At 56.3% G+C, this 18053-nt stretch overlaps 1 pseudogene; it reads right to left on the reverse strand.

Moving 5' to 3' along the window:
• LOC144251616 (paired box protein Pax-8-like) overlaps window positions 1-16205 on the reverse strand; it is a 28729-nt pseudogene extending 12524 nt beyond the window's left edge.
• Window positions 16206-18053: the final 1848 nt, after the last annotated feature.

The following is an 18053-nucleotide window of genomic DNA, read 5'->3' on the forward strand; positions in this document are numbered from 1 at the left end:
CTCCCTGTCCCACAGCTGGCTTGAGTGGGCTTGTCCACTAAATGAAAAGCCAAAGATCCAATAAAATGTTGGTTGACTGCACTTGCAGCCTTCCTTAAAAGGGTCCTGGGGAGGCCGGGCATGGTGGTGCACACCAGTAATCCCTGGGAGGCTGAGGCAGGAGGATAGCGAGTTTAAAACCAGCCTCAGCAAAAGTGAGGTGTAAGCAACTCAGTGAGACCCTGTCTCTAAATAAAATATAAATAGGGCTGGGGACATGGCTCAGTGGTCAAGGGCCCCTGAGTTCAATCTCGGGTACCAAAATAATAATAATAATAATAATTTTTAAAAGGGAGGTCTTGGGGAGGGGAGAGAGTGTGGAGGGGGCCTTAGGATCAGGGAGTTGGCCCTGGGCTGTTGTGTGGGCTCTGATGTACCAGCATCCAGCCTCCATCTGCCCTTCCCTCTTTCTCACTAGCCCTGCCATGCCTTTCTGCAGCTCACACAGGAAAGAACTGTTCCCCATCGTCTCTCCCAGTCCCACCTACTTCTCCACTGACCTACCTCCTGCCATTCCACAGGCACCTGAGTTTGCCCAGGGACTGGTCCGTCCACCCCACAGCACATTCGAGCCTCCTCTACTCCTCCTTTCCTTCCACTGTCTGTCTGACACCATTTCACTCAGACCACAGCTTTTCTTCTTTAGTCCTCTGGTCAAGACGAATGACCCATCTCTGCTGAATTCATCCTCTTGACATTGCAAACTCTGGAGTCAACATTTTTTCCCTCACATCAGCCCTTAAACATTGCCTCTCTGCCCACTCTCTGAATGTCCATCTCCACCAACAGGACCTCCTGGCTTACAGGTGGGGATGCACTGGGAAGGGAAAAAATTCTAGGTGCTAGGGAGTAAACACAGGGTGGGTTACGAGAAAGGATCCGTGCACTTGACTCAGAGATCTCTCTGGGCTGGTAGAGGTGCTGGCCCTCTGGGACAGTGGCTTCACATCCAAAGGCTCTCTAGGGGCAAAGCCTACTCAAACAGCACAGCCCTTCACTGAGCTAGCTGGGATACCTGGTGCCCATAAAGAACTTCATTTCAAGACAACCTGTGAGGTCCAGCATATGTGAAAGCACGGTGCAGATGGCCGGTCTGACTCTGGGTTGTCTCTGTACCAGGTGTCCTTGCCCTCTTGCCCTGGTCTCTGCTCTAGCCTCTCAGGGTAGTCAGGATGGGAGCAAGGGCAAGGAGGCATTCTCTCTGTCCCTAAATGCCTGCACACCTTGGAGACAGCTCCAACACAAGGGAGACGGGTCTCTGCTGAGCTAATAGTTGCCTGGTTGGCCTCCTGCCTGGCTGGTCCACATCTGAAGTAGTTCGTTTCTGTGGATGCCCTTCAGACTTCACTGGGAGTCTCTGTCTCTGCCCAAGACAAACCTGGACTTTTACACACAGCACAGGCCCTGGCTGGCTGGGTGGATGCCCTTCTGTCAGGGATATAGAGAACCTGAGGACTGGCCCTGGGATGCAGGTCCAGCCTCGGATGCAGGATACATGCTCCCACCTGTGGATGGGCAAGCTTCTCCTTTTCCGTGCAGGGCAAGGTTTTCTCCAGGTGGCTTGAACCTGCTTCTAGCTCTCAGTGTTTTAAAGCAGGTGAGGTTCCTAACAGGAGGCCCGTCAGGGCCCCCCCTTACTCGGTTGAACGATGCAGGAGCATTCTCTGCTGGCCCTGCCTTGTGCAAATGGGGAGAGCTACATCACAGAGGCCCAGATGGAACTGGCCCCCATTCCTTTTGAGGACTTTGATCCAGAAAGGATCAAAGGTCACTGTCTTTGCTCTATGCAGTTTTCTTCTTCCCCCATTTTTTTTAACTTTAAGACCAAGACCAAATGTCCCCAGTTTCAGCATCTGGCTCCTTGCCTTTGGGTCCCTGTTCTTCCACGGGGTCCTGGGGGGCCTGCACCACTCCCTGGCAACCCCAGAGCGCCTGACCCTTCGTAGCCTGTCCAGACCGCACCGGAACCGCGCCTGGGCGCCGCCACCTCCGCCAAGTCGCGGGACACAAAGCCGCGGTGCTGGCCCAGGTGGGGCAGGGGACCTGGGCCAGCCCGAGGCCCTCCCTCCCCCCGCGTACCTGCACGGGGACCTCCCTGTCGTACCTGAGAGGAGGGCCTGGCCCGTGAACTGCCCATACACGGAGGCAGCATGGGGAAAGGCATTGAAGGGCGGGACCGAGGCGCCCGCGGGGCCCTGGGCGCGGACTTGCTGCAGATCCAAAAAGGCGGAGCTAGATAAAGAGGAAGGGGTGGAGCTAGAACTGGACAGCTCGGGGCTTTCCTGCTTTATGGCGAAGTGTGAATGAGGATCTGCCGGAGGGAGGGAGACAACAAGGAGAGAGGGGTGTGAGATGGCGGGGCGGGCACATGCACAACAGCCATGGATGCGGCCTGCGGCGGGTGGGCGGGCGGCAGGTGGCCGTGGGCCCGCAGGTGCCGCCTGTGCCCGCAGGAGGGCGCCAGGAGACCCAGGAGGTGGGCTGAGGCATGCCCCCTTGTCCCCCTGGAGGCCCAGCCTGCAGCCCACCTCTCCTCTCCCGGCTGGGGCCACAGACGCTCCTCCTGACACCAGCCACATCTGCCTTCCCCTGCCCTCCAGCCGCCCTCGCAGCTGGGCCCGGGTGGCCCAGGCACCTTGGCATCCTACCTGCCACCACGGGGTAGCTCTGGTGAGTCGACAGGTTGCGCCCCAGGGGCGTGTTGGAAGGGGTCAAGGTGGCCTTCCCATCCTCCAGGGTGCTGTTGAGCAAGGGCAGCGGGTAGAGGCCCTGCAGGGGAAAGAGGAATCAGTAGGGCACAGGGAGGCCCTGGCTAAGTTTTCCAGAGCCTGCAGCCTGTCTCTGCACATGAGGGCCCTAATCTCCCCCAGGAAAGGCCCCTTTCCTCCTTGGCTCCTGGTGTCCCTTGTTCCAGGTGGCCTGTTGAAGGAATTCCTATTCTGCAACTCAAAGCCTGCTGTTCTCCAAGTCCCACAGTGTGAGTGCCTCTTCCAGGCCCCAGAGTTCAAGGTTGGCTGGTGGAAGGAGAGTCCAGGTACAGGATGGCTGGTGTCCTTTAAGGAACTGTGTCCTGGCTGGACACTGGTCTCTCCTTGTCCCCTCACATGGTTTGAGCATGGTCAATGCCAGTGGCTGGAACAGGCAGTTCACAGTCCTGCACACCACTATTTATGTATTCACCTTCAAATAGAAAATGCAGGCACAGTGGGTCCCAGTGGCATACAGGAGGCTGAGGCAAGAGGGTGGCTTGAGTTCAAAGCCCGCCTCAGCAAAAGCAAGGCACTAAGCAACTCAGTGAGACCCTGTCTCCAAATAAAATACAAAATGGGGTAGCTCAGTGGTTGAGTGCCCCTGAGTTCAATCCCCAGCAACAGCAACAACAACAAAAAAAAAAGAAAAGAAAAGAAAAGAAAATGAGGCACAGAGAGGTTCAGAAACTCCACACCCTCCCCTGTGGGCTGGAGACGGGATCAGATTCCAGTGCCCTGCTGTGTCACCTGCTGCCCTAAACTGGATGACATCCTGACCACTTCTTACACTAATATTGGGGTTTTGCCTGTCAATCTCATGGAGTCCCCCCCTCCCCAGTCCCTTGACATGAGTGCATGTGACCATGTCTGTTTGGTACATGTAGAGGCTGGACCACGAGGGTAAATGTCCCTGTTTTGTCCTAAACCTAGGACATCAGAGTCTGACTCTGGTCCACAGGACAGGTGCATTCTCTCTCCAAAGCCAAGCCAAAAGCAGCATGCAGATTCTGCTTGAAAGATGCTTGCTGTTCATTTTGGTTGCAAATCTTTATCAGGTGCTCTTGGTTATTTCCACTGAGCAGGGCTTTCCATAAAGCTGCAGCACTTTCTGGTTGCATGCTGGGCACCTTTGGAAGCTGCAGGCAATTCTGGAGGGCACCAGGGCACCATTAGCATGTAGCAGCAATTACTGACTAAGTGGTGCTCTGGTTCCATGCCTTCCGAGGGCTCTAACTCCCAGGCAGGGCGGAGTTGCTCAGAGCCTGGCCTGGCTTAATGAAATTGAATAAAATCCCTAAATTCTAGACAGTGTAAGAAAAATTTGAAAGGCCTTTGGTTGAGTTGATTTGATATCAAAATATTTACTCAAGATATTTCTAGTCTCCAAAAACCAGGCTATTCAATGAAAGAAGAAAAAAGAAACAACTAGAGTCTAACGTTTTTGAATAGCTTAAACATCTCAGAGATGACTGGATTGTTTTCTGGGGTTGAACCTAGATTTGGGGCACAGCTGCACAATGCTTCAGAACTCAGGCAAGCCAAGGCGTTTAGTCTACTTGACTTCCTGCATCCTTGCTCTCACCTGTGTGAGCAGGTGGGAATCAGACCTAGTCCTGAACTCCCCTATTTCAATAGACCTAGGATCTACTTGACTGATGTGAAGAGTGAATGAGATATTATCTACAAACTTATATGCAACATTCATCCCAGAATGCTTGCTGACAACAGATGCTCAATGAGCAGTTATGATAGATATTATTTGGGGGTTTGGGGAAGAGTCAGAAGCTGCCAAATTCTTGGTCTCTGGCATCATAATATCCACGCTCTGTTGGTCCGCTTCTTGGTGGGCTTGTGAACTAGCAGAAGGAGAGCTCTACGGGTTTCTGATGATGCTCCCTAGTAAAACAGCAACCAGGACAGAGGCCACCAGAAGTTCCCGTTAAACTTTTCCCCCCGATTGTTTTTCCAGACAAGAAGCTAGTGTCTTTGCCCCATGCTAAGGTCAAGTGTGAGAATCAGTGCTTTGCTCTTGGATCCCCCAGCCAGAGGGCCTCTCTGTGCTCATGTGTGAGAACACAGTGTTACTCTGGAAGCACAGTCAGTACCAAAGGCTGGGGAGGCAGGGGCTCAGACCTAAGAAGCCCTGGGCACAGGCTGGGTTCTCCGTGCCTCTCACCACCCAGCCAGGTGCCTGAGAGAAGGAGTGATTCACAGTCTGCACCTGGATTTCCTCCTCTGTAGGCTGCCTGGTGGTGGCAGTTTGAAGGTTTTCAGATGCTTTTGCTTGGTCTTCATTCAAACCAGGATGTATATGGAAGCATCTTTTCCAAGCAGGTAAAGTGGCACCATCTGAATAAACCCGGGGCTGATAGGCCTGAGCCTGGCAGCCATCTATTTCCTCAAGCCTTTGCCTGCTCTCTGGGTCTGGGCTATCTCCACACACAGGACTGGGTGGTCCCTGAGGTCCCCTCTAGCTCTGAGAGCCTCTCATTCCTGGATCTCCCGAATATGTATGCCAGCAGGGTCCAGGGGCTGTCTGTAGCCAGGCAGAGTCCTTTGGGTGTGAGGTTGGAGCCAGGAAATGGCTCTGGGGACCCAGCAGGTGCCCAGGTGTTATCAGGGGGTTTCTTTGCTCTCTGGGGCAGCTGGAGCTGCACTCTGGTTTCTGCAGGCTTGCTCCCACAGAGAGGCCATCCGATAGGCCACTATGGATGCCCTGTCCCCTCCTGGAGCTGTGCCGACCCTTGGATGAGCACCCAGGCCCTCTCCCAGGTCTGCCGATGGCCAGCTCTCTCTGCACCCCTCATCGTTGTCACAGCCAAGGCTGATAAAATCGCTGACGCAGATCGACTGCCCAGCTGTGGGGCTGGCTGGGGGCCAGCAGTCCAGCCAGCCACTGGCGACTGTTCAGTTGATCATTGGCGGCACCCCCTACTGTCCTACTTAGATCTTAAAGGTGTACATACACACACATAGTCTCGCCTCCGTTCTGGATCAGCGTGGGCCCCCCAGAGATGCTCCTCAGCGGGCTGACTTGGGGGCCAGACTCAATGCTCCCCAGACAATATGAACCCAGGGCTCAGTGGTTGCCAGCGAGGCAGAGGCTCTGCTGGCCTCGGGAAGGGACCTCTCACATCTCGCTCAGCTTTTCCCAGAGGCCAACCTGTCCTGGGTGCTGGGAAGAAAGACTCCCAGCAGCTGGTGACCTACTGTCCCGATTTCCCCAGGTGCCTCTGTGCCCTCTTGGGACAGCCTTGAGTGGCTATTCCAAGAGGCACACAGAGTTCGGTGCTGGGGACGAGAGCCACGGCTGACAGCCACGGCCGAGAGCCTGTGCCACCCTCCAGACACCACTGTGCCTCGCTGCGCCCACTAGGTCCTTTCCATGCACCTGAGAAGTCCCCAGGAGCCACGTGTGGGTCGCAGGACCAGAGACAGGGGACGGAGCACGTCTGAGGGGCAGGGGTGGATTTGCAGAGCGGCGTTGAGCTGAGTCATAGCGGCCAAGTGGTATTTTTCCAGGAGGAGAAGTAGGAGGAAAGGCATTCTCCGAGGAGGGCACATGGTGTGCCAGGGCAGAGGGGTGTGGACGAGGGTGGCATGCTTGGGGACATGAGTAATGCAGGCTCATGGGGTGTGCAAGGGGAGGTGGGGCCAGAAGGGTGCTCAGGTCATAGTGGGAAGGCCACTTGACAGTGACAACGTCCGGCCCTGATAGCACAGAGATGGCACCCCTGGCTATGCCACCCACCCTTAAAGGGACAGGCTCCAAGGTGAGGGCAGGCAAGAGGCCAGGAGTGGAGCTGCCGGAGCACCCAGGGAAATCGAGGCTAGAGGCTGCGTGGAGCAGGTGCCCCAGCCCCCAGCCCCAGAGCTCTGCGGACTCAGCCTGGCTCACCTGCTCGCCTTTGGTGTGGCCGGGGGAGGCATAGGCCTCGGGGTAGTGCTGCCGCTCGAACGGGCACTCTAGCGGCTCCAGGTGGTGCTGGCTGAAGGCGTCCGTGTGCAGGTGCTTCCGGGGCCCGCTGCTGCTGCTCTGGGAGTCAATGCTGAGCCGGCAGCTATCCTGGTCACCTGCGTGGCCAGGCAGGGAGAAGGCTTTCAGGGGACCCATCCACCCATCCCGGGGGCCAAGAGCCGGGCTCCAGGTCTGGGCCTGCGACCCTGCAAGGGTCAGACCCCAAGTGTCCCCGCCCATCCCCCAGGACTCACTGTCATCCATTTTCCTCTTGCTGTCGCTGCCAGGCTGGGCGATTCCCAGGAGCCCGTTGATGGAGTAGGTGGAGCCCAGGGAGTCTGACTACGGGGACTCAGGGGGCGTGCCGGTGGAGCTGGGGACTGCAGTGGGCGAGAGGGAGAGTGTCAAGCTGAGGGAGTGTCCCCAGCCCCTGCAGCCATCCTGGAGGGACCAGCTGGCCACGTGGTGACCCGAGCCCTGAGCCCTGGTGGCAGCTGGAGTCACCCATGCCTGTCCTTTCCACCTCTCTGTGTCCACGGGACCTTCCATGGGGACCAAGACAGGCTTGTCAACTCGACAGCTCCGTCCACGCAGGGGCTGGGGCAGGTGGGTGGCGTGGGTGCTGGGATGCATCTGGGGGCTCCTGGGGGACGCGGTGGGGATCTGTGTGCCAGGGGTTTTGTGAGCTTCCAAGCCCCCAGAACTCACTCAGTGTGTGTCCTGGACTCAGGGACTTGGTGGCCACGCAGCTGTCCATGGGGAGGTTAAACGGTTGCTGCACTTTGGTCCGGATGATTCTGCGAGGAAGAACAAAACGTCACTAGAGAAAGAGGAGGAAACAGGCCCCAGCGCTGCCCAGGTGGGTGGCCTTTCTGACACTCCACTGGTCACCTCAGAGGGGTTTCCGCCTCAGCTAGTCCACATCCATTATGGTGAGGATGCGAGGTGTCCCTAAAGCTCAGGTGTGAGACAATGCCAGAAGGTTCAGAAGAGAAATGGCTGGGGTGACAGCTTCAGCCCAGCCAGTGAACTGACCCCTGCTGGGGTGAGCTGATGGCAGCTGAGGTGGTAGGTGTGGCTGGGCAGGTGGGCATGGGGCTGGCCCTGGGTTACATACTTGTATCTGGCGAGTGGAGTCTCTCTCTGCTTCCTGATCCCCATGTGAGCCTCTTCCCTCCACCACACTCTCCTGCTATGATGTTTAGCCTCACTCCAGCCTGAGGAATGGAGCCTGCTGTCTATGGACTGAGACCTCTGAAACCGTGGGCCCTCAATAATTCTTCCTCCTCTATAGAGGTGATGCTCGGGTCATTTAGTCACAGCAATGAGAAAGCTAACTAGAACAACATCCAAATCCCCGATCTCTGTCTTCACACCGGCCCTGCCTGTGTCCTCATGTCATGTTGGAAACATCGGTCACTCAAGGTCAAGTGCAGAAGGGGCATCTGCCTGCCCCTCCCAATCAAGCTCGTCCCCAAGTTCTGTGGATTTGACCTTGATAACCTCTCCAGCCTTGATCCTTCCTTGATAACCTCAGCGCATGCCAACAGTGTTCTTTCCCACCACGGGCACTCATGGCCCACCCCATCCACTCTTGACCCTTTCCAATCGACTCACCCTATTGGGGCAAGGTGAGATTTTTGAAATGCAAGTCAGCATCCTGCTTAAAATCTGACAAGGGCTCCGAAGTCAAAAGCAAAGAGTATATAACTTGGCACCAACCCCTCAGCATGCCTCAGGTTCCCTTCCCTCTGTCTATTGGCTCTCCTTTAGCTTTTTGTATAAGACTGTGTTAGCCACAGGGCATTTGAATGTCTCAGACATTTCCTTTGCTCCTTTTTGACTAGTCAGCTCTTCTTCCTTGCCTCTTACTCAGGGGAAGCCTTTCATAACCCCATAAAGTCACCCTGTGCTGGTCCACATGCCCCCATGTTCCTGTCCTTAGCAGGACTTGGAACTGCATTTTTATAGTGTCTGTGTGGGTACTGGGTTTGCATCTATGCTCCCATTAGACTGTAAGCTGTACAGGGGAGGAATTTTGTGTCCCCGGGGCTGCAGGTGACTGGTAACTGAGTGAGTGATGAATAATGGATGAAGAGTAAGCGCTTGATGGGCTGTAGCTATCTGCAGGGCTGAACAGATGACCAGGTGCTTGAATGGGGCCAGGAGAGTGGTCAGGAGATGACCAGTTCAGGAACATTCTTTGGTCCAATGAAAGAGGATGTGGTATCTGAGGAAGGAAGGTGCAGATGGGGGTCCCTGTGGAGTGGGGCAGGGGGAGGTTGCCTCCAGTGTGGAGAGAGGAGGTGGGGGAACAACTGTGGGAACGGAGAGGTCCTGCCAACTCTGCAGCCCAAGGCCCGAGTCCCTCTGGGTTGGGCCCCTGCTTGGTTCCTTCATGATCCCAAAGCCAGGCCCCCACCCAAGGCCAGAGGCTGCAGTCTCTCACCTGTTGATGGAGCTGACACTGGGCACGGTGTCATTGTCACAGATGCCCTCGGCCAGGAGCCGGTCCCTGATCTCCCAGGCAAACATGGTGGGGTTCTGCCGCTTGTAATCCCCGATCTTCTCCACCACCTTGGGGGTGGCCACCTTGGGCTTGGAGCCCCATATCACTCCAGGCCGGATGCTTCCAGTCTCGTAGTACCTACTCCAATAGAGAACCCCAAAGAATTACCCAATAAGCAGGGGGTCTTTGGGGGGGGATGTCTCCAGAGCCTCCCCGCCTCTGTCTGTCTGAAGCTTCTGGGGAGGGCCATGGGAGTGAGGTGCCCAAGGCTGCCTCCGGCACCTGGCGTGGCCAGAACTGTCCACATCCCTTTCTTGAGGAGGCTCATGCTGCCTCCAAACCAGAGCCCTCTGCTGGACGCCCCGGCTCCTCTCCTTGCCTTACCTCTGTCCAGGCTCTGCCTGCCCCCATCAGGGCCAGGGTCATGAGGTATCCCCTGTAAGGAGGGGCATCTTGGCTGGGCCCAGTGGGAACCGTGGGGCACAGTGGCGGTTTCTCTGGGCTGAAGGCTGACTGATCTTCTCCTTGACCATCCTGCTTCCACTGCCGGTGTGAGGCTGGTCCTCTGGACTCTGGAGGCCAGCCTTGGGGATCCCTGGCCAGGCTCAGTCCCTCAAGCTGAGCCTGCTGGCATCCAGCCTCTGCCCCGCTCTCTGCTGTGGCAGATGGGTGGCCTGGGTCAGGACATCCTCCCCTCCCTGCTGTAGACACCCTCTTCTGCCATCGGGGCCAAACTCTTCCAAATTCTGTTGGTCACTAGTGACCAGAGCTCCCCTCCTGTCTGGGACTCCACAGCCATCTCGGAAATCCCCTCTCCTGGACCCCAACCTGACAGCCCAGGGCAGGGAGTCGGGGTTTGCAGGGTTCACTTACAGCCAGGCCCTTTGCCTCCTGGCACCCGGGGTCCCCCTGAATCCACGTGCGGGGTGGAGGAGGGGGACGGGTGCATGGAACTACCTCAAAACCCAGAGTCCTCCAGGGCGAGGCATTTCTGCTGGAAGCCTGTGCTGCCCCTGCCCCCCTGAAGTAGTTCCCCACCTGGTTGCAGGGGGAAGGTGGGGGCCTAGACCCAGTCCCCTAAATCAGTCTGAGCTGGAGCACAGACACTTAATTTTATTGTTATGTTTAAGTTTCTTCCAGGGCAGCTGGGGCTGAGGGCCACCATGTTGGGTGCTTATAGAGCAACAGTGCCCAGGGGTCCTGAGTGTCACCTCATAAGAATCCCAGCCTCTAGGCCTGACTCCCAGAGAGGCTACTCAGGGAGGCCGAGTTGGGCCTGGAGACTGAGCAAGCCACTCCCTTGCTTCTGTCGCAGGGGCACAAACCCAGACGTCCCCCTTGCAGTGGTTAGACCCCAGGAGCCTTCTCTACTGTGGGGCCTTCCTAGGGGCCCCATTTCCCTAGGTGTCACCAGAGAAGGAACTGGGGGGTGAGTCTCCTGTATGAAGAGCAAAGACGGCTGCAGAAACAAGACATGGGTAAAGGATAAAAAGGAGCCGGGCGCAGTGGTGCACCCTGTCATCCCAGCAGCTCAGGAGGCCGAGGCAGGAGGATGGCGAGGTCAAGGCGAGCCTCAGCAGTGGTGAGGCGCTAGGCAACTCAGTGAGACTCTGTCTCCAAATAAAATAGAAAATAGGGCTGGGGATGGGGCTCAGTGGTCAAGTGCCCTGAGTTCAGTCCTGTTAACCCCCTTTCCCCCCAAAAGAGAGAAGCCAAAGGAAGGAGAAACAGGCAGAGAAGGAAGCGAGGACAGGAAACAGCAGGAGGCCATAGCGGGCAGAGGCGCCACCACACCCTGTCCGGGTCCCAGGACTGAAGCTGGACGTGGGAGGCCAGCTCTGCAGAGCGTGGGGGCGCACTGAACTGCGAGCTTACCTGCCGAGGATCTTGCTCACGCAGCCGTGGCTGACGCGGAGCTGGCGAGAGATGTCGCAGGGCCTCACGCCCTGGTGGGCCAGGTCCACGATGCGCTGGCGCATCACTTCGGGCAGGGGTCTGCCGTTCACAAAGGCCCCTCCCAGCTGGTTCAGCCCACCATGGCCTGGAAACACAACACCCCGGGGAGAGTGGTCAGGATCAGGCGGGGAGGTGGGGAAGCATAGGCCGCAGGTGTGCGACCATGACTGAGCCCCGATGACTGAGCCCCGCCGTGACTGAGCTCCAACTTGGAGTCCCACCTCCTGGACGGGGCACCAGTGGTCCTTATGCTCAGACCCGACGCCCACTGCTGGTTCCAGAGGGGAGCAGCATGCCCTGGGGGCCCTTGGGGCCTGTCCTGTCTCCTTCTGACCAAGCCCTTCACTCCAGACACCAAGCCCCTTCCTTCCTCTGAAGGCAGGTAAGGAGAAATACTCAGGGTGTCCTTGTGTCCTCGGTGTCCTAGGGGGACCCTCTCCTCCCTGGGTCTCCTTTCCTTTTCTATGAAATGAGGGCTCAGGAGGAGATCCATAGTCTCCCCATTTCTCTTTAAACCACAGAAATGGTGTTGAAACCCGGTCACAAACAAACACCAAAGAATGAACACAGAGCTTCTCTGGTTGAGCTGGGGGGAGTGGACCCCAGCCCTGACGGCGGGTGTCCTGCCTGAGAGAGCCTCAGGGTTTCTCCTCTAACAGGTCAGAGCACTAAAATGGTGGGCAGAGGCCTGGCTGGGGACCCCATGGGCTCCAGGACGGCCCCGTCAGGCCGCAGACTCTCAGCTGCTTTCCTGCTCTGGCCTCGGTCCTCCTCCATTCTGAGCCCATTCTCTCAGCAGACCTGAGCTGACTGAGTGCCCACTCTGTGCCAGCCGTGGTGGGAGGCTCATGGTCACTGAGGTAAATATGGCAGACCCCAGCCCGCTCTCGCCTCATGGCTTTATTATAGTAGAATCCCAAAGTAGCAAACAGTCCCTTGGAACCAGAGGAGGGGACCTGGCCCCTGTCAGGGAATCACAGAAGGGTTTCTGGAAAGTCGAAGCTGAGGCCAAAGGTAAAGAGGTGCCCGCCGAGTGGCAGAAGAAGGAGAAAACTATTCCGGGCAGTGGAACAGCGTATGCAAAGGCTTTGAGGCCAGAGAGCACCATCGGTCAGACTCCCTGACATATTCCACTCCATGAAACCACCCAGTGGGGCTAATTTTAGGACTCAGATCTCCACTTATTCAACCAGGGGACTGGGATCAGGAGAATTTTAGCGACTTGATTTACATGACTCATTTGAGACTCAAGACTATACCAGAAAGAGCCAGGATCCACCCGAAGTCTGAGGCTCAGACTGGAGCTGCTCCCAGGCTACCCAATGGCTCAGTGGCCAGAGCTGGCCGGTGAGGTGTGGGACTGGCCTGCAGTCCTTTCTGAAGGTGCTGTGGCCTGGGTAGGGAAGGTCTTTTCACACCAGAGCATGATTTGGTGGATGACCTGGAGGTGGTCAGAACCCCGGGGTGGGAGTCAGAGAGAGCCGGCAGGCAAGAAGGAGCCATGACCAGGCCCCTGTGGGAGCCAGTGGAGTCTATTTATGACTGCGGGCGGGAAGGGTCTTAGCTGGGCACCGAGTGCCTTTCATTGCCCAGTGATAGCATGTTTTGAGCTGCCTGTCCATGTCCTCAGGGGCTCCAGCGGCCTTCAGCAGAACAGCTTTCTTAAAACAAAGGGTTGTGAGCCTCAGCGAGGCCCAGACAGTGGGAAGAGCGGCCCTCACGCTGGCCCCTCGGGCCACGCATCTCCCCCACTTGCCATTGTACTGCCCTTTGGATCTTTTGGGCCCCGAGGCTAAACCAAAGGGGTGCTGGACAATTTCCCAAACAGACACGACCTGCTAGGTCCAGCTTTGCCCCCATTTTCCAGAACTACCGATGCCCATACGAGGAGGAGGCTTGGGTGTTTGTGCCAAGGCCAAGAACCACGATTCCTGCCTCCACCTGACCCGTTCCAATCTCATCCTTTGAGAAGGTGGGTTTGGGGTTGGTTTGCCACCCCAGTGTTTCTGTCTATTGAACAGTTAACGTGACTTCTCGTCGTGTCTGCTGCTGTCCTGGGACAAGTGCCACAAGAAGACGAGGATGGACGTGGAGAAGTGTTGGGTGGCTGAAAATCCTGATAGAAATGAGAATGTTTTTCTGATTTTGTTTTTTGTTCACATGGCCGAGGGCTCTGACCCAGGCAAGGCCCCAGGTCTTTCCAACGTAAGTGTGTGTCAGAATCACTAAGGAGGTTGGCAAAAATGGCTGGACTCAAGGCTGTTTCTGAATTAGTAGGTCTATGACGGAACCAAGAATCTGTGTTTCTAAGAAGTTTCCAGAAGGTGTGACTGTTACTAGTCTGAGACCACACGGAGGTCCCTGGTTTAGGCCAGGTAATGGCTGGTGAAGACAATTTTAAGAGAATGACTCTGCTTGTTCCCCTTTCCTCCAACCCCTTCTCCTAACAAGTATTCTTTATGTACTTTGGTTTTCTTTTTCTTTCTTTTTTTTTTTTTTTTTGTACTAGGGATTGAGCCCGGGGTCACTTAACCACTGAGCCACATCCCCAGCCCTTTTTGGTTTTTGATTTTAAAACAGGGTCTCTCTAAGTTGCTTAGGGCCTTGATGAATTGCTGAGGCTGGCCTTGAACTTGCCAGCCTCCTGCCTCAGCCGCTGGAGCCGTTGATTACTGGTGTGTGCCACCAAGCTGGGCTTGTACTTTGGATTTCATTTCTTTTAAACTCAATGACCCATCCACCAAGTGCCAATCATGACTGAGATACCAAGTGCTGAGGCTCAAACCTTGATGCTGTCCCTTGGGTCCTTAAACCCTTTCAGTGGATACAATCAGATAAATTGGGAATTGCCATGTCAGAGGGAGAAGTCCCCAAGAGAGGTCAGTCCAGCTGTGAAGTGATCGGAGGGCAGTTGCAGGGAGGAGAGACTAGGAGGTGACCCAGGAAGGCATTTCCACAGGAAGCAGGAGCAAATCCCATGTGTAAAGTCTTGGTGACTTGGAGAAGTTGAGAGGCATGGACAGGCAGGAAGGTGAGCTGGAGAGGGCTGGCAGCTGCGGATGAAATGGCTCCTATGGTTTGAGGTTTTGAACCGAGTCCCTGCAATGGAAGGACTTTCATCTTTCCTGTGTCCGGTGTGGGGGAGTGGACTTTTCTAGGTGAGTCACCACCAAACACCCAGAGGTGGGTGCAGGCTTCCTTCCTGCCCTGGGGAGTGGCCTGGTGCCCACTGCGCTGACCCCCTGTCTATGCTGCTCTGCAGACGGGTGGGCCTGAGGCCAGAAGCCAGCAGTGAATAGGAGCCCCTGGCTGGGCGCGAGGCGGGTGCAGGGAAGGTGTGAGCCAGTAAGAGATCTGAGGTTTAAGCAAAGACCCTTTACCTTCTAGAGGGGCGTGGGTGGGGAGGGGTGGGTGTGGAGAAGGAAGACCTGTGGCCCTGGCCGGATGCTGCAGACAGGGGGCCAGAGCTTTCTCAGGTCCAAGGGGACTTAACCTTAGCTCTACGTGGGGCTTGCTCTCTCCTTTGGGAAGGTGATGTTAAGAGAGGTGTAGGGCCATCTTTATAATTTTTTCACCACTTAGAAGACTCTAAAGAGCAGGGACAGGAGAAGAAAAAGGAGGCTGATGTCCCGAGAGTCTCATTACATGCACTGATATCAAACCTTCAAGATGCAGGAAGACTTCTCCCATGCCCTGGAGTTCTTTGCTCACGTTCCCGTCACAGATCAACTGCGTGAACAGAAGCTTTATCTAGTGTGGATTCCTGTGCATTCCTCAAGGGCAGGGCCTGTCTTTGTCTCCCTAACACCTGGTGCACAGTTTAATCAACGCCTGCACACACATGAGACAAAAACGTGCTCTGCATTGTCGGGGTGGTGGCAGTGATTCGGGGATCTCCTGTGGTGACCCCCAAGTCCCAGACTCCAGCACCACCCCTGGTCTCCATCTCAGCCTGGCCTGTGTTCCAACGTTCCCCGAATGCTCACCTGCAGGTCTGTGGTCTCTACGCCCTCCAAGTTTCTCCCTTTCCAGAGTCAAGTCCATGCCTTCTGCTTCAATGTGCTCCCAAAGAAAGTGTCCCAGAACCGTGAAACCCCAGGGCCCCACCTGCAGAGCAGATTAGCCCATCACCCATGAGGTCATGGGTCACCTAGACACAGATCCTCAGATTGGGACGAAAAGAGCAGAAATGCAGGAAAGCAGCACCCTGTGTCTGCTGCACCCCAGTGTGCTGGGTGGCCCTGGGGATCTCTGTGCTTCCCTTTGTCCTCCTCACGGGACTGGAGAAGAGAAGGTCTGAGGAAAGCTCAGACCTCAGAATCTCATTGATTCCTCCTCCTCCAACCTGTTCTAGAACCTGAGATTCCATAAAGTGTCCCCCAGGGTGTTTTGGTTTGTGTTTGTCTTTGTTTTGAGACAGGATCTCACTAAGTTGCCCAGGATGGCCTTGAACTTCCGATGCTTCTGCCTCAGCCTCTGGGAGCTGGGATTACAGATATGCCCCATGGGGCCAGGCTTTCTTTTATATTGTCTATCTCCTTTCTACTCAGTCCTTCCTCTGCAGCTACAAATGCAATTAAGTTACTCCGTGTTGCCTCCCCAGCCCTTGCCTTGGAAAAAAATTATTTTCTTGACCATGATACTCTTTATATATATATAACTTGTACATGAGACTGAACCCAGGGGTGCTTAACCACTAGCCCCTGCCCCAGCCCATTTTGGGTATTTTATTTAGAGACAGGGTCTTGCTAAGTGGCTTACGGCCTCGCTAATTGCTGAGGTTGGCCTTGAACTTGGAGATCCTCCTGCCTCAGTCTCAGGCGTGCACCACATCTGACTTTCCTGTTTTCAACCCCATTTTAAGAAGCAGGCAAATGTGCTGCTCCCGTTCCCTTCTTTCCTCCCACTGGCCTTGCTGCCTCCTGCTGGGCATGTGCATCCGCACTTGGCCATGGAGGTAGTGCATGGCCAGGTGGGGGCTGCCCGAGGCCATGTTCTCTCTTTCCAAGGGGCTTCCACACAAGGCTGTCCACTGGCTCCTTGGACCTTCAGTCTGGGCTTTTCAATCTTTTTTCCAGCTTTTGCTCCACCATGTCTGTTGCGCCCCCAGGTTTCTCTCAAATCTCGGGGCTGCTCCACTCCGAGGCTCTCCTTGGCGGTTCACTCTCACTCTTCTACTACCACCCGTCTTCCGAGGCATTGTGGGTGTCCCAGGTGTCTCTAGGTCTTCCTGCCACTTGCACATTCAGCTTCCTGTTGGAAATATCCACTTAGGCAATAGAGAGGCTGCTTCTCTTGTGTTGGCTGGTGACCGCAGTGCCCTGCAAGCGTTGAGCTTGTCACCTTCTGTGGCACCCTCTGGATTTGGCTTCTGCATGTCCTGGGAACTATTGGAGGATCCCCTACTGCAGGGCCCTTGCACATGCTGCTGCCTTGGCTTGGACCTCTTGTCTTATCTGTTGACTCTTGTGCATCTTGTGGAGCTCAGCTCTAGGTCACTTCTTCCAGGGGCTCTGCTTCATCCTGCAGAGCAGGTCAGGGTCTTGTTTAGATGTGCTCACAATATCCTTTACCTTTCTCCCACAGCCTCCATCAACATGCAGGATCAATAGGACTGTTTTTTGAGAAATTTGGTTGAAAACAATAGGAGGGGAGTTTTATAGTCAAGGGAACTTGGGGGAGGAGAACAGTGGCTGGTGAGGCTTCATGTGCTAGTTTAATTCTCTTGGTAGGTCCACAAGGAGGAGGAGAGGGCTTTAATACAGGGGATTGGTTTTCTGGGTGTTGGAGAAAAATAAGAGTATTAAGGAGGAACTGAGGTGATCTGAGATGCAAGGAGGAGAGAGGAAGGAGGGGGAGGAGGGATGGAGGCAGGGGAGGAGGGAGGAAGGAGGGAGAGGAGGGATAGAGGCAGGGGGAGGAGGGATGGAGGCAGAGGGAGGAAGGAGGGAGGCAGAGGGAGGAGGGAGGAAGGAAGGGGAGGAGGGAGGAGGGAGGCAGGGGAGGAGGGAGGGAGGCAGGGGAGGAGGGAGGGAGGCAGGGGGAGGAGGGATGGAGGCAGGAGGAGGAGGGATGGAGGTGGGGGAGGAGGGAGGAAGGAAGGGGAGGAGGGAGGGAGGCAGGGGGAGGAGGGATGGAGGGAGGCAGGGGGAGGAGGAAGGAAGGAGGGAGAGGAGGGATGGAGGCAGAGGGAGGAGGGAGGGAGGCAGAGGGAGGAGGGAGGGAGGCAGAGGGAGGAGGGAGGGAGGAAGGGGAGGAGGGAGGAGGGAGGCAGGGGAGGAGAGAGGGAGGCAGGGGGAGGAGGGATGGAGGCAGGAGCAGGAGGGATGGAGGCGGGGGAGGAGGGAGGAAGGAGAGGGAGGAGGGAGGGAGGCAGGGGGAGGAGGAAGGGAGGGGGGAGGAGGAAGGAAGGAGGAGGAGGAGGGAGGGAGGCAGGGGAGGAGGAAGGGAGGAGGGGGAGGAGGGAGGAAGGAAGGGGAGGAGGGAGGAAAGAGGGGGAAGAGGGAGGGAAGAGGGGTAGGAGGGAGGAAGGAGGGGGAGGAGGGAGGGAGGCAGGGGAAGGAGGGGGGAAAGAGGGGGAAGAGGGAGGGAGGCAGGGGAGGAGGGAAGAAGGAGGGGAGGGAGGGAGGGGGAGAAGGGAGGAAGGAGGGGGGAAAGAGGGGGAAGAGGGAGGGAGGCAGGGATGGATGCAGGGAGGCAGAGAGGGAGGCAGGGGGAAGAGGGAGGGAGGCAGGGAGGCAGGCAGATCCACAGTCAGTCAGTGAAGCCCACACGCTCTTGGCCTCCAGCAGCTTGGCTTCCTCTGACGTGTGCTCTTCGAAGTGAAGGAGGTCTAGATCCC

This window comes from Urocitellus parryii, unplaced genomic scaffold (assembly GCF_045843805.1).
Source record: "Urocitellus parryii isolate mUroPar1 unplaced genomic scaffold, mUroPar1.hap1 Scaffold_125, whole genome shotgun sequence".
Lineage (NCBI taxonomy): Eukaryota > Metazoa > Chordata > Mammalia > Rodentia > Sciuridae > Urocitellus > Urocitellus parryii.